At 42.7% G+C, this 13,268-nt stretch overlaps 1 non-coding gene and 1 pseudogene across 1 annotated transcript; one reads left to right on the top strand and one right to left on the bottom strand.

Annotated features, from left to right (window-relative positions):
• Positions 1 to 10,857: 10,857 nt before the first annotated feature.
• LOC118895087 lies at positions 10,858 to 10,964 on the top strand. Its single transcript, XR_005019860.1, has one exon. It is a non-coding gene; the product is annotated as a U6 spliceosomal RNA (small nuclear RNA).
• Positions 10,965 to 12,480: 1,516 nt separating this feature from the next.
• Positions 12,481 to 12,972, bottom strand: LOC118894716 (annotated as a pseudogene).
• Between the last annotated feature and the right edge of the window lie 296 nt (positions 12,973 to 13,268).

Below are 13,268 nucleotides of genomic sequence, written 5' to 3'. Positions count from 1 at the left end.
ATACTGAAGCTTACAAAACAAAGATGCTCTAAACAAATGAAGAGACATATGATGCTGATGGATTGAAAAGACTCAACATAGTAAAGATGTTGATTCTCCTCAAATTGATTTACGGGCTTAACACAATTCCTATCAAAATCCCAGCAAGATATTTTTGTAGATATAAACAAGGTTATTCTAGAATTTATATGGAGAGGTATTGCTGATAGTTACCTCGTGCCAAACACTGTGCCAGGTAGTTTAATAAAGGCACGCTGTCAAGGCCTCCCCTTGTTAATACCAGTTTTATCATTATTTTTTAAAATAAATTTATTTATTTATGTATTTTCGGCTGCATTGGTTCTTGGTGCTGCGCACGGGCTTTCTCTAGTTGCGGCGAGCGGGGGCTACTCTTCATTGCCTGTGCGCGGGCTTCTCATTGTGGTGGCTTCTCTTGTTGCGGAGGACGGGCTCTAGGCCTGAGGGCTTCAGCAGTTGCAGCACACAGGCTCAGTAGTTGCAGCACGCAAGCCCTAGAGCGTGCGGGCTTCAGTAGTTGTGGCTCGCAGGCTCTAGAGCGCAGGCTCAGTAGTCGTGGCACATAGGCTTTGTGGCTCCACGGCATGTGGGATCTTCCCGGACCAGGGATCAAACCCGTGTCCCCTGCATTGGCAGGTGGATTCTTAACCACTGCACCACCAGAGAAGTCCGTTATTACCAGTTTAAAAAAAAAAAAAAGGACAAAAATGTTCACTCACTTCAACTCCCTGTGACTTACGTACATGCCAAGTGGCAGAAGTCTCATCATCCCAGCCCCTAATTGTAAGAGGGTTCAGCATCACGAAGCAGTAAAAGCACTAGATCTTGCGTTGGAATACTCAGCCAACTAGCTAAGGGCAAATCATTCAATCTTTCTGTTTCCTCATCTCTAAAACGAGGAGAGTGACATTATAGAGCTATTGTGAGGCTCAAATGAGATAATGAAGGAAAAAGTACTTAAAATTTATATAATTGTTATTTGTTATTAATAAATCAAAAATAACAAAACAGGATAATTAAAGGCTCTGGTGACGTCTAAGTTTGTTAAGGGCTCAAGGTTCCCTGGAATCTCATTCTGTTGGCATTTCTTCTCTCTCTCTCTCTCTCTCTCAAACACACACACACACCACTCAACACACATTACTTTCACTGCTATGGCTTCTCTTCTTTACCATCATTTCTTACCAAAAGAAAAAAAAAAATTCTTAGTGGATGAAAACAAATCTTGGTTTACTTGGCTCATGCAGGGGAATAAATGTAAAATAAGGAAACGAAGAAAAACTGAGGGATGTGAATTCCCCTCACTTCAGTGAATACTAATTGACTGCCTGCAGGTATTTAGTGTTATACAATGCTCTAAGGACACAGAACTGAAGAAAACACAATCCCTACCCTCAAGGACTTCATCGCTAAGGAGAGGAAATGAAGCAGTGTACAAATAATTTCTATAAAAATGTGATAAAGGGGGAATTCCCTGGTGGTCCAGTGGTTAGGACTCTGCTCTTTCACTGCCAAGGGCCCAGGTTCAATCCCTGGTCAGGGAGCGGCCAAAAAAAAAAAAAAAAATGTGATAGAGGAACACAAAAATCCCTCACCCGTTCCAGGGATGTCAGGGAGGACACCTGAGTGAAAGCAGCTTAATGGGAAGGGGACGAGACAAGCAAAGGAGCAGTAGCATGAAGTAGAAGGGCACACCAGGCAACTTCAAGTCCCCTGTGTCACTAAGCATCAGCAAATATTCTGGAGAGAAGCCCCTACAGAGGTGAACAGGTCAAAAAAACTTTGTTTACTGTGCTGAAAGCATGGGCTTTACTCTCTTAACCATGAGGAGCCATTGGAGAGTTTTTAACCTCGAGAGCAACATGGTCAGAGTTGTGCTATAGATGAATTTCCCAGCGACAGTGAAGATAACAGATCTGAGGGGGACAAGAATAGAGGTAGTAGGACAGGTGTGTGGGGTAGGAAGGGGGCAGGAAGTGTAATCGCCCAGGCAAGAGATAAGGGAGGAAAGAAATCAGGCGGCAGCAGCCAAAAATATATAAATGATAAAACTGATAAGACTTTGCGATTGATTGCACATGGGGATAGAGGCAGAAATGAAGAAAAGGAAGTAGTCCATAGTGTCTCCTAAGTTTCTGTCTTGGATACCCAGGTAGGTAAGGTGAGGGTAGGGGTCGGGGGTTCGTTTGAGAGCACTTGCATTTGAAGCAGTAGATTGGGTCAAGGAAATGGCCATGATTCATCCATTCAGGTGTGCCTGGGGTGATAAAGGGAGAGAAGTAAACAAGAGGAGTACCTCAGAGGTTTCTTCCCATCAAAATAGCTGGCGAGTGACAGCTAGCTTGGGTTTACACAAGAAATACTCGAATACTAGAATCCACACAGACACCGACGGTAAATACCAAGAAAGCCAAAATCTTAAGGCTTGCCCCCAGAATGCTATCATTCCATCATTCAAACACATCAGCATTCAAGAGACCAGCAAAAAGGAGACAGTGGCAGTTCCAACTCAAAACGGCCAAAAGCAGAATAAGGATGCCAGTGTGGTTGCTGTGCTCTCGCCTCATACCTGCCCCTCCCAGAGCCGAGAGCAGTTGCACACAGGCCACTGCCCTCCTACTTTCTCATCTGAATAAGGAACAAGGAAATACCACATATACAATGTGACGGTGCCAGCAGAGAAGACTCAGAGTCACTTGTGTGAAATAAACACAACCCTGTTCTGCGAGGTCCACGTGGTCCTGTAACCCTTGCGACGTTCTGCCCCCTAACTTCTCCCTCTTCCCATCACCCTCCATCTCCCTTAGAGCCCTGGACCCTATTCCTCTTGTTGCAACTCTGTCACCAGTTGGGTTGTTCATTGTGTTTCTATTTGAGGATTACAGAGGCAAAAGTCCCTTAAAAAAACTCTGTTCCTCTTATTGCAGGCGCCCCTCACCTATCAAATAACTTTCATTTGCCCCCACGCACCAAGCAACCCTGTGCTTTCCCTGTGCTGTTTGCAGTCAGTCACAGTCCCATGGAAGGATTAGGTGCAAATGTCACTCTGCCGTTTCCTTCAGTAGATTGTGCAAGTGTACGCTGGATTGTGTAAGTGAATATTAGCTCTTTCCCTGCAGTGCTAATACATCCAGCAGTGTTTGAGTTCTTTTTTTTTTTTTTTTTTTCTTCCTTGCAGAGGGATAGAATGAGCAAGCAAAGAGTCATAACTTTCTTTCCCTTGGCAGGCAGGAGTAGTGAACTGAGAAGCCTGCCAAACTGCCAGCCCACATATGGAAAGTGTCCAACAACCTAGGGAAATTCAGGATGGCCACTAACTGTTCTGGCAGGTTTACTGGAAATGATTTCTTTACGAAGAAAATCCTTTAAGGGGGGCCCCTTTCAGTGAAGCTGTGACAGTAAGACCTCCCTTGCGCTAGAGGGAGCAGTGCAAAGAACACTTTTACTAGCGATGAGTAATTGGTAAACTGGGCAGGCGGCAACTTTCTCCGTGGTAGCCCAGCAGATCGAATTCAACTTTGTTTAGTCTCATCACGGTTGTAAACTCAGATCCCACTGCTCCTTCAGAACTGTGGACTAGAGGTCTCAAATTTGGCCTGGGAACAAGTGCTCGTTTGCCATCTGATGGATCTGTGGGTTAGCAATAAGTATAGAAATTGGGAGTAAGCCTTTAGAAACATTTATAATAATTCAACAGGGTAGTTTGGTACCTAATAATTTAAAAATTGGGTTTGTTTTTTTAATATAATTTTTCTAATAATTCATTTTTATTTTATTTTATAAAAGTATAAATCAGCTGAGGATGAGAAAGAAATTTTTAGGAAGATCCGGATGCCCCACGGATTGATAGAGAAGCACTGGTAGATAAAGGAGCACTAGACAGAATTCAGGTGTCCTGGGCTCCAGCCTTTGCTCCTTCATCAACTATGTGAATGGTCAAATTCACTTTGTCCCAAGGGGGTACAAGGTCACACCTATAACTGGGGGCGGGGGGTGGGGGTGGTGAACATTGGACTTTAACCATACCTCCTTGCCTGACAGCACGTCTGCCCTGCCTAAAACCTACAGACTGTTCTTTAATTTTCTTCCCCCTTTCAACATATCCAATTGGACAAAGTCCTGTGGATTCTGTCCCTGAAATGGACCTCACATCTCCTCGCCCTGCCTTCTGTCACATCAGGTCTCCTTCAAACTGAGTCTCCTGTCTCCAGGCTTAGCTCTCACCATATTGTTGTTAGAGGGACCTTAAGGAAATTTAAAATGTCATTCCTCTGTTTACAGAGGAGTGCCTTGTGCCGTATACAACACATTCCAAACTTTGCCAAATCTCCAAAGCCCTTGGTAACTGGCTCTGGACAACCCTTCTGGCCTCATCTCCAGATACCCTCCCCAAACCAGCCGAAGCCCCAACCACTCCGGGCTCCTTCCTGCTCCTCAGAACCCTTGTTACACCTCAGGCCTTGGTCCATGGCTTGGTTCACGCTGTCACCTCTGCCCCGGAATGCCTCTTCCTCTGTGTCTACCTGGCACTTTCATCCTTCAAAGCTCAGCTCATGTCACTATCTCTCTGCATTTTCTCTGGCATTCCTCTTTCTCTACCAGACATAATTACTCCTTTATCTACATCTTCTTCTCACTTTATATTTATATAAATATAGTTATTAGTTTACCTGTTTTGTTTCTGCTTTCCTTTCCAAAACCAAGATTCCTTATGAATCTTTTTTTTTTTTCTGGCCATGCTGCCAGCTTCCGGGATCTTAGTTCCCCCACCAGGGATCGAACCCGTGCCCCCTGCCATGGAAGTGCGAAGTCCTAACCACTGGACCACTAGGGAAGTCCCAAAGATTCCTTATGAATCTTAATTATCCCAGCAACTAGTATAGTACCCCACATACAGGAGACATTCAGTTGTTTATGTCCGTATTATAGGTTGAGACACTTTTTTTATTCATTCATTCATTCATCGGGGACCACCACGTGCCAAGCGCTCAAGATTTAGTGATGACTAAGATAGACAAGGTCACAGTCATCATGGAGCTTACATTACAGTGTGGGAGACAGAAAACAAATAAATAGGGTGATAAACAAAAGCAAGTAAATAAACAAACAAGATAATTACAGAGATCATTGAGATCATTGCTATGAAGAACCTAAACAGACCGATGAGACAGAGCCTGTGGGGCAGGCGGGGTGTGGAGGGAGGCAGATCAGGAGCATCTTCTCTGAGAAGACGACAGTTGAGCCGAGATCTGAAAGATGAGAAGAGCAGAGAGGAAAAGGGCCTGGCCTGTTCAGGGAACAAAGATAAGGCCGATTTTTTGCATAATAAGCAGGGCTGAGTGATATGAAATGAAGGTGGAAAACTAGGCCCCAGTATGTAGGACCTCACTAGAGTACAGTAAGGAGTTTAGAGTTTTACTCTGAGCTAAAAGTCTTTGAAGTGTTTTAAGGAGGGGGGTTGCCTTAGTCAGAGTAAAATCTTAAGACATTTACTCTAGGCCTATAAAGACTGGATTAAAGAGGAGCAAGAGATCAGGAACCAGGGCTTCCCTGGTGGCGCAGTGGTTGAGAATCTGCCTGCCAATGCAGGGGACACGGGTTCGAGCCCTGGTCTGGGAAGATCCCACATGCCGCGGAGCAACTAGGCCCGTGAGCCACAACTACTGAGCCTGCGCGTCTGGAGCCTGTGCTCCGCAACGGGAGAGGCCGCGATAATGAGAGGCCCACGCACCGCGATGAAGAGTGGCCCCCACTTGCCACAACTAGAGAAAGCCCTCGCACAGAAATGAAGACCCAACACAGCCATAAATAAATAAATAAATGTTAAAAAAAAAAAAAAAAAAAAAAAAAGAGAGATCAGGAACCAGATGAAGGGCTGATTGCAGGATTGCAGGCCGGAGATGTTGCTTGCTTAGGCTGGGGGTAAGAGAGCAGAGGCAGGGGAGGCCCTCTGATAGGGGGCCTATCAGAGACGCCATTTGGAGCTCAAATTAGAAGGAGTTGGTTATGGATTGAATGTGTGTGGAACTAGAGGGACGTAATGGAAAATGTGGCAATCAAGGATGACCCTGAGGTTTTGGCTTGAGTGTCAAGGTAGAAATTGGTGGTGTTGACTGAATTGTATTGAATTGAATTGAATTGGTGAGGAAGTTTGGGGAATGGGTTCTGTTGGGTGGCCTGTGGGAGAGACTAGGAATCAAGGGTTCTGCTTTGGCTGGAGATGTATGTTAGACGTCCAAGAGGAGCTGTCAAGGATTAGGAAACAGCTAAGTGATAGAAAAGGAAACTGAGGCTGAAAAATGGGTATGCAGGTACCAAGTGTTAGAACCCCACTAAGCTAAGCAGCCTCTTCTCCAGGATACGGCAGTTATCAATTATTTCCTTTAGTCAGAATTGGAAGATAAGTACAAAAGATCTGACAAGAGAAGGGTAAAAGAGACGGCAAAAGAACAGTTTTTTTCTTTTAAGTTTGGGGAGGGGGGACTGTTTGCTTTTTTTCCCAGCACAATCTTTAGAAAAAGAAAGAAAAGTGAAACAAAACTTCTATCCTGGGGTCTAGTTAAGAACATGCACTCCAAGGCAGCTTGGGTTGAGAGACTATCTCTATGGGTTATCCCTGTGTGACCTTGAAAATGTTCCCTCAAACCTTTGCCCCTTGGTTCCTGATATATAAAATATTTTAAAATGGGACCTACCCCCATGTGTCACCATGAGGGTGAGTTAATGTGTGTGGCAAGTGCTTCCAGCAAGACACACAGCAAGAGCTCACAGACCCTTAGCTCTAAACTGAGCTTCTGCAAGAAGCCCCAGCAATGCCTAACCATTTCCAGCTATCCAGATGAGCCAAGCTTTCTCTCCACTGGGTCTTTTCCCAGTTCTTCTCTAAATAGACATAGGTGTCCCTAAAAACCAACATGCTATGAAAAATTGTGCAATGAAAACCACAAGGCTTATGGGAAAATGGGGTTTAATGGCACAACACTCAAAAACATCTTCAGTGACACAGTAAAAAAATACAGGAATCAAGATTTTAAGGGACTTACCTGGTGGTCCAGTGGTTAAGACTCTGTGCTTCCAACGCACGGGGTGTGGGTTTGATCCCTGGTTGGGGAACTAAGATCCCACGTGTCACATGGCCAAAAAAAAAAAAAAAAAAGGATTTTAAATGTTTTTCCCTCAAAGGAGACTATCAAGAGAAGGAAAAGAACCCACAGAATTGGAGAAATTATTTTCAAATCATTTATCTGATAAGGGTCCAGTATCCAGAATAGATATAGAACATTTATAACTCAACAACGAAAAGACAAACAATCTAATTTTAAAATGGGCAAAGGACTTGAGTAGACATTTCTCCAAAGAAGAGATACAAATGGCCAACAGGTGTATTAAAAGACGCTCACCCTCATTAGTCATTAGAGAAATGCAAATCAACCATGATAAAATACCACTTCACACCCACTAGGATGGTCATAATTTTAAAAAGAAGGAAAGAAAAGAGAGAGAGAGAGAGATGGCCCGGAAATTCCACTCCAAAGTATATGTCCAAAAGCACTGAAAAACAAAAACTTGTACACAGATGTTCATATGTCAGTCACAATAACTGACATAATCCAAATGTCCATCAACTGATGAATAGGTAAACAAAATGTGGTAAATCCATAATATGGAATGTTATTCAGCCATAAAAGGAATGGAGGATTGATGCATGCTACAACAGGATGAACCTTGAAAACATTATGCTAGGGGCTTCCCTGGTGGCGCAGTGGTTGAGAATCTGCCTGCCAATGCAGGGGACACAGGTTCGAGCCTTGGTCTGGGAAGATCCCACATGCCGTGGAGCAACTGGGCCCATGAGTCACAATTACTGAGCCTGCGCGTCTGGAGCCTGTGCTCCGCAACAAGAGAGGCCGCGATAGTGAGAGGCCCGCGCACCGCGATGAAGAGTGGCCCCCGCTTGCCACAACTAGAGAAAGCCCTTGCACAGAAACGAAGACCCAACACAGCCATAAATAAAATAAATAAATAACATTTAAAAAAAAAAGAAAGAAAATGCTCCCTATTTCACTTAAAAAATTAATTAAAAAAAAACCCATTATGCTAAGTGAAAGAAGTTGGATACAAAAAGCCACACATTGTATGATTCCATTTATACAAAATATCCAGAATAGGAATAGAAGAAGAGCTAACTATTGAGCTCTCACCACATGACAGGTACTGTGCAAACACCTTTTACATGCATAAACTTATTTCATCTTTATAAAAACTGTATGAGGTATGTACAGTTACCTCCCATTTTACATATTAGAAAATTGAGGCACAAACCTAGGATTTAAATCTGAAGAGTCTAGTTATAGAGTATACTCTTATAACCACTATATAACCATAAGTAAAGACATTCAGATTTTAATTAAAAAAAAGAAAAACGAAAACTTAGTGGTGATTAATCATGTCTTGTCATTAAACTTGTGCTGTCCACACAAGTCACCAGTCTGCAACCACTGTCAGGACAAAGTCTTTTCTCCTTCTCTCAGCCCTGAATGCCTCTTTTTGGAGTATTACTGGCATGCGTTCCACACATGACTTGTTTGTGTCCTTTTTCTTTATCCATAAAATAGGCATAAATAGACCTACTTTGCAAGGGTGTATAAATATACAAAATGAACTATATAAAGTTCTATCTAGCGCAATAGCTAGAACCTCACAGGCAAGAAATAAATTAGAATATGAACTGTTTTTCCTGTTGTGTCCATCTCTTTCCTACAGAGCTGGGTGTAGGCCCCCTTCTCTTTGCCAGCACAATGCACAGCACCTAGCAGGAGCCAGATAAATAGAGGATTTGCTTTGGTTGATGTTCGATCTATTTTTATACCAGTTTTTCCTAATTGGAAAATTAGTGAATGTTCATTTTAAAACAAAAACTTAGCAGAAGACAAAAGCTGGGAAAATTTTAAGTTATCTTGACTATATTATTACATCTAGAAATAATATCATTGTTATATTTTAGCATTTATCTTTCCAGACTTACTTTTATGGATATTTATAATAATTCCAATATGGGATTATTCAAAACATATTCCTCTATGCAATGATTTTTTCTTTCTTTTTTTCTTTTTCTTTTTTTTTTTTTGGCCACACCACAGGCATGCAGGATCTTAGTTCCCCGACCAGGGATTGAACCCATGCCCCCTGCAGTGGAAGCTTGGAGTCTTAACCACAGGACTGCCAGGGAAGTCTGAACAATGCTTTTTTCTTTAAAAAAAAAAAATACATACAGATGCACACACATATTTTTCATGTGAAGTCATACATATTTACACCAAGTTTTTAAGTACTAATTATATTTTTAAAAACAAATTTTGTCTACAATATCTCCCTTTCTTATGGAACTAACATCCGACTGATTTATATTGAGTAATATATATTTTCAACATTTATTGAGAACCATTTATTGAACCAGCAATGGCTCCACACAGACCTCTGCCTCTGCCCTCGTGCCAAGGTAAACCTTCTTTACACCTTGTGATCTCAGACAGAGAGGGTGCAGCAAGATGCAAATATTGAAAAAAATTTAAATGAGCAGCCAACCCCCAAGCAAGTGCATCATGTAAAGCAAATGTATGTGTCTGGTTTCATCTCTGACTCATTGATAGAAGTGAGTACTGGGGAGCCAGGGTATTATTTAGCCTAGCAAAGTCCTGACCAATTTAGTCTATGTCCTAGTCTGCTACTGAATCTATTCTCACTCTTACAAAGGGTGAGAGGCAGGCTGGTGAGGTAGAAAAAGGATGGACTTCACATTTCTTGATTCCACTTACTTCCTAGCAGGGTGTCCTTGAACTAGTTGCTTAATTTCTCTGAGGCCCATTTCCTTATCAGTAAAATAGAGATAGGAATAACTATCTCATCAAGTTGTTAAGAGGATTAAATGAGATCTTTCTGGATCACAAATCCAGTAGAAGCCTGATTTACTGCTCAAAGGCCCCCAGGGCGCTCCTGTGCCTTCCCGGTAAAATGCAATCCCCTTGGGAAGCCTCTCCAGCCCACTTCTCACAGGCTCCCTCGCTCGCCAGCCACAGAATGCTACTTCCCGAGATACAGTCGTCCCTTCAATCCTTCACTCACCCAGCACATTTTTTTTGAGTCCCTGTTATGAGTGAGGCCCTGGATTAAATGTTAGTAATACACTGTGGAACCAGACTGAGCTGAGGTCTGGTGAGGCCTCAAGGGAGTAAAGTGGCCATTACAGTCCTGTGCGCTGACTGATGCGAGAGGGAAGGGCAAGGTGCTCTAGGAGTGCATATGAAAGGCACCTTACCTAGACTTGAAAGGCCTTGGAAAGCTGTCTGAAGAAGTTGGATTGTATTTAGAGAGTGCCTCTAAAGGGATGTGGTGTGTGATCTTGCACAAATCACATCTCTGCATTTTTTTTTTTGTAGGTGAGGTGTAAGGCTAGAAGAGGTCATATTTACCAAAAGGAATAGTCTTCATCCCTTTGGCTATACTTTCCAAAGGTTTAGCAAATCTCCCTCCCAGCACATTCTCCATTCCCTTACAACCTTCTCATGAAAGAGCCTTTTGCTGTTCACAGCCCATGGGTGAAATATCCCAGCAATGGGCTAGTAGAAGAGGGAGGTGCCCAGGGAAACTTTCCCTGAGAGCAACACAGGAATTTAGAAGAAGAAAGCAGGGGGCAGGGCAGGGGCAGGGGGATGATGGAATTTTAAAAAAATCACCATTCAGCAATCCAGACTGAGATAATTGATTCAGTCAAGGATCATAAACGGATGCTAAAACCATTAGATGAAAAGTTGAGAAACAGGATGCTCAAAAATCCCTTAAGTGCTCGCTTTGGCAGCACATACACTAAAATTGTAACGATACAGAGAAGATTAGCATGGCCCCTGCGCGAGGATGACGTGCAAATTCGTGAACCATTCCATATTTTTATATGGGGATATATGTATACGTATAGCTGATTCACTTTGTTATACAGCAGCAACACAACAATGTAAAGCAATTATACTCCAATAAAGAGATTTAAAAAAATTTTTTTAATTAAAAAAAAAAATCCCTTAAAATGGAAAGATCTGATGATCATCACCTTACCCAAATGATCAAACTCAGAGCTTTCCTCTGAAGCATTTGGCAGGGTTCTTCTCCCATGTCTTTGATATTTCATTTCAAACTTTATTCTAAGTCTTCTTTTGCCTGTTTCTCAATACGTGTGTCTCTAGAGTTTAGTCTCCTGCCCTCTTTCCTTTTTATGCTACATGTTCTTCCTGGGCAAGCTCAGCCGCTCCCAAGATCTTAACCAAAAAGCTATTTGCTGAAAACTTCCAAATCTGTCTCCATTCCAGATCTCTTTCCATGGCTCTAAATTCATAGTCCAACTGCCTGCTGGCCTTCCTCACTGGGACTTCCTCAACTGCAACTTTCTTAGCACTTAACTTCTCTTTTCCTGGCCCTATTCAGGAATATTTCTCATCTTGCATTCCTTAACTTAATTAATGACCTCATGATCAATCAGTTATCCAAGCCAGAAATCTGGTGTTCTTTCTTTATTCATATTGTCAGCCAGGATATATTTATTATCTACTAATGGCAAGGTACTATGTTTATTGTTAAACATGCAATAGGGGCAAAACCAATTTCAAAACCTATTTACCGGAGGAAATAAACATCAATTAAATGGTCATAAAACTATATGCATAATTATAAATTGAGATAAATGTTTTGAGAAAAAAGAATAAGGAGCTGAGAAAATAAAACAGAGAACCTACCCCAGCTGAGGGGTAGGGTGGGAAAGGGGATAAGGAAATCAATTTCAGAAAATTCTTCTCTGAGAAAATATTTGAGTTCAGATAAGAATTTGGAATTACTAAGCAGGGGAGGGAAGAGGTGTGTGGATAAAGAGGTGGTGGTCTCTAGGAAGAGGGAAGGACACAAAAACCTGGAGGTGGCAATTTTGAAGAAGTGAGAGAATGATGGTATGGATGGAGCACAGAGAACAATAGGAAGAGTTCAAAACCAGGCTGGAGCAATCACTGGGGCCAAAACTTGCTGAGCACCGAAAACCATATATAGTGTTTTGAACGTTATCTTAAAAATAATGGGGGACTTCCCTGGTGGCACAGTGATTAAGAATCCGGCTGCCGATGCAGGGGACACGGGTTCGATCCCCGGTCCCAGAAGATCCCACGTGCCGCAGAGCAGCTAAGCCCGTGCGCCACAACTACTGAGCCTGTGCTCTAGAACCTGCGACCCACAACTACTGAGCCCGTGAGCCTAGAGCCCATGCTCCGCAACGAGAAGCCACCACAACGAGAAGCCTGCTCACCCCAACGAAGAGTAGCCCGCGCAGCAACGAAGACCCAAAGCAGCCAAAATAAATAAATAGAAAAAAGCGAAGGCATTGAATAGTTTTTTTTAACAACTGATTATCAATTTATTTAAAATGTTGATTTAAGCATCTGCAATGGTGACTTCAACCTCGACTCCTGGCTCAATACCGATGGAAGTGATCTGCCTGACAATCTCAGAAGGACTGTGCAGGTCAATGAGTCACTTGTGGATCCTCATCTGGAAACAATCCCAAGTCTTAGAACCTTCACCACAAGTTTTCCTTGTAGTTATTCTGAGTCTTGGTAGGCATCCGAACCGGTCCTTTCGCTTTGAGATTCTTTTCCTTCGCGCCTCTGATCACGTCAGCACATACCCTCTGCAAAGACTTCAAGCTGCGGCTGGGGAGGGTGATTCTAATCCGGTGAATCGCCACCTCGGGCTTTCCGGTATCTTTAAAAGCCATAGCTGCGGACCGACTTGTTCCTCGGCGAGAGCGAACAGTGGTGAGTCAGGAGCAGGAGCGCGTGGCCCGAGGCTCCGCTGCAGCGGAGACCGCGTCTTCCTCCAAAAGAGCCATGGAACAGTTTTAAGCAGGGTCGGGTGGCGATGGCAGTGTTCTTTACAATAGGCAAAAGTGGAAACAACCCAAAATGTTTATCAATTGGCGAATGGGTAAATATAATGTGGCATATCCATACAATGGAGTATTTTCATCTATAAAAAGCAATCAGAACTGATACATGCTACAACATGGATGAAAACACATCCATGAATGCGTTTTCACACACGGATGCTCAAAGAAAGAAACCAGTCATTAAAAAAAAAAAAATATATATATATATATATATATATATATATACATATACTTTATGATTTTTATAACCATAAAATGTCCAGAATAGACAAAT

The sequence above is a fragment of the Balaenoptera musculus genome, chromosome 4 (assembly GCF_009873245.2).
Source record: "Balaenoptera musculus isolate JJ_BM4_2016_0621 chromosome 4, mBalMus1.pri.v3, whole genome shotgun sequence".
In the NCBI taxonomy this organism is placed as follows: Eukaryota; Metazoa; Chordata; class Mammalia; order Artiodactyla; family Balaenopteridae; genus Balaenoptera; species Balaenoptera musculus.
This window is presented reverse-complemented; position numbering and strand designations above follow the sequence as displayed.